A 3529-nucleotide genomic window follows, 5' to 3' on the forward strand; every position below is an offset into this window, starting at 1 on the left:
TTTCTTAGTGATTAGAGCTTTTTCTGAATTATAATACAGGTTTTGCACTTTAAATTAAATATTTCATAAGTCCAAACAATATTCATTTGAAAAAGTTATAAATCAAATTTGAATTGCAAAAATCGAATTAGTTTGCAAAAGAATGACTTTTTGCTCAACGTTTCTTCAGAATTCAAACCTCGTGTCTAAATCAGGAATTGCAAAACTATAACATACTACATGTCAAAAGTGGTAAACAACAGGATTCAGCATGCAGCTATTGAAATTTTTACTGAAAGTAATATATATACCGGGTGATTATAAAATAACTTTGCCTACACCTCTCTGGAGAGAAAATCGTTTTGAGTGAACTGAATAAAATTTTGTACATAGGAATTGTGATCTATTGCATTCAAGAATGATGATTAAAATGATTGCATAGCCCTCACTGTTATAGTTACAGTGACAAATCTTTTGAAATTTTCAAATGGCGACACACTTTTTATTTTATCAAAACAATCCTTGCATTAAAAAACCAAAAATATAGTTACAACGATAAAACGAAATTGTATCTCTAGATTTTTACAATATGTTGATTTTTCATGACCACTAACAAGAAAAAAGTGTGACTTTTAAAATTAGGGAAAAATATGGGCATGTGAAGACAAACATACTAATAATTTTTTAATGCTTTCTTTGTAATTTTTCTCTGTTTTTAAAGGTTTTTAACACACTCTCTTCTCATTAGTGTTCATGAAAAATGTTGATAGTTGGCAAAAGCATATTGTCCCAATTTCTTGTGCTAAAACTTTTGTCTCTACTGCTGTAGCCGTGAGAGCTATATAATCATTTTTGACAGTATTCTTGAGTTCATAATGTCTCTGTACTAAATTTTATTTCTTTCACTCAAATGGTATGATTTCTAGAGAGCCATATGTTGTTACTTGATACTAGCCTTGTATTTATATACGCACACAAAACTGTGATGCAAAAAAGGTCTTGTTAGCTTGTAGACAATGTTAGCAGGTCAAGTTATGATTTAAATTTTTTTTATTTATTATCTCACCTGCTTCATTTTACTTTTAAAACAATGTGGGCAATTTGAGATAAATTTTTAATATTTAAAGGATTGATTCGAACCTCACAAAATCAAACTGCAAATCAGACCTTCAAAGTATGAAGCTAGAAGGCAGCTCTTACTGAATTGTGAACTGTCTCGGTAGACAAATAAACTGGTTTTCAATCTTTTTTGTGGTCTGAATAGTCTTGAGATTGAGTGGTTAAAATTTGGATTCTCTTCACTTTATTGATTTCATATTTATTTGTCGCCTCTGATGTATATATGTTTTAAATTTACCTTTTAACTATTAGCTATTAGAATATATATATATATATATATATATATATATATATATATATATATAAAAGTAAATTGCTGTAATAAAGTCAAAAATATTTTAAATGTTAAAAATGTAAAATGCAGCTCCATAAAATTTTATCGTTCCTGGTAGTTTTTTTTTTTTTTGTAATAAAGTTTACTTAACTTTAATTTTTAGAAATAGTTTAGGTTCAACTAAATAATAAAAACTTTTAGTAATACAAAATATCGTGAAAAAACAATCTTACATGTTATAAATGATTGCAAAATAATTAATCAATAATTTAAGATACCAAGAAGAATGAGACACAACTAAGAATCTGTATGCAAACTTAAACTTTTAACTCTGTCTAATGTTTAGTTGTTGAAACGACATTGATAGCCCAAAGCTGTAGCTTTAATGTGACTTTAACAACATAGCAAATCAAATAGCATCAAAATGCATGATATCGTATGAAAATATGTCTTGACTCGTATTGGGAAACTTAACCTTTTGGAACCTTGGAAACTTAACCTTTGAACATTGGGTAACTTAACCTTTTAGCTCTAATGAATGAAAATGTGTGTAGATGTAAGTTTTAATGGATCTTATTTCACCTGGGATGTTAAGAAGATTGGATTATGTCTGAAGAAACATTATCATTATGGAAATCAAGTTATTTTACTTTTTAAAGTAGATATTTTATTAAAAATGCATTTACAATATTTAGAGTGAGGAAAGGAAGTGGATTGATGGTTTTTTGAATTATGACCCACACAACAGGAGAAGCTTCAATACATACAAAATATTGCAAACATTAGTACTAAAATTATTTCCCATGGGGATACCATTAATTTGTTTAAAAAGACAGTTGTTTAGAATAATATGGTTTTTTAGGTTAATATGAACTGGAAATTTCCTGTTCTCTGCCTTAATATTATCATTACGATTAAATAAGCTATGAATTTGAAGAGGGTTGTTCAGTTAATAAACTTTTCTCCCATGGATGGCGTGAATTTCAGTTTCAATAAAATTTGTTACTTTTAATAACATTAAAAAGATTTAGTTAGAAATTGACTGCCGTTGGAATAGAACACAAATCGATATTGTTCCTAAATGTATGAATCAAATTAAAATAGTAAAATTCATAGTCCCATTTCCTCTGAGGTATTTAGAATTCATATTATTTTCAGATAAATAATATTCTTTTTTTTTTTAGCAGCGAGAAATCATAGGTAAGCTTATTTTGATAACATTTAGAAAACTTACCCATCGAAACATTCTGGGGCCACCAGTGAGGAATTCTGTTTTTAAATAAATTCAAAATCTAATATTTATATGATTTAATGAAGATAAAAAATCGAAATTATTATCATTTGAAATTGAAAATCTTATATTTATATTTAATGACTTGCTGCTATGAATAGATAATTAATAACTTTATTTATAATAAATAGAGCTTGAATCAAAATTTATGTTTAGTTTGTGTGATATATATTTTTTAAAAATTTATGTCACTTTAATTTCATTTCGAAACATAATTTTTAGTTACTAATTCTAATTCAAATCATATAATTGTGGTGATGGTTATCACAACTTCCTGCTTTCCAAATCCGAAGTGAAACTCTCGAAGGGGTCTCCCATAAATCGAAGATGCCGAAAGGAAAAAAAATTCTACAATTGCAATTATGATCAAAATCTATGTTTCCATTTGCTATTAGGCTAACCGTGAGATATTTTCGTGATTTTCCTCTCCGTGTAACACAAGTGGTGATTAAATTCATCAAAAGTCCTCCACAAAGGCAAATTTCTCCCAATACTTGATCCAGGAGTTCCTTTCTTTATATTCTAGATTAGGTTTAAAATTGCAAGGCTAAGGAGTTGGACATAAGTAATCGTTAACTCAAAATTGGGTCAGTTCTTCAACAACAATTGTAAAATATATTAATTTTATTACAATTTTGTCTATTTGAATAAATAAAACAAACAACTTAAGAGCACAAACCAAGTTATAATCAATTTTTACCCCATTTTTTAAAAACTGCTTTTTGTTTTTTTTCCTGACTGAAGCTGAATCCTAAATTAACAAATTTAACCACAATATTTAACATAAAAATTTATCAAAATGCTAGAAACTTCTCTTTTTCCTTCCAATTTCATTAGTCATGCTTAGATTAGATTTTTTTAAATCT

This window comes from Parasteatoda tepidariorum, chromosome 12 (genome assembly GCF_982258835.1).
Source record: "Parasteatoda tepidariorum strain Cologne lab strain chromosome 12, Ptep-v5.0, whole genome shotgun sequence".
NCBI classification, from domain to species: domain Eukaryota; kingdom Metazoa; phylum Arthropoda; class Arachnida; order Araneae; family Theridiidae; genus Parasteatoda; species Parasteatoda tepidariorum.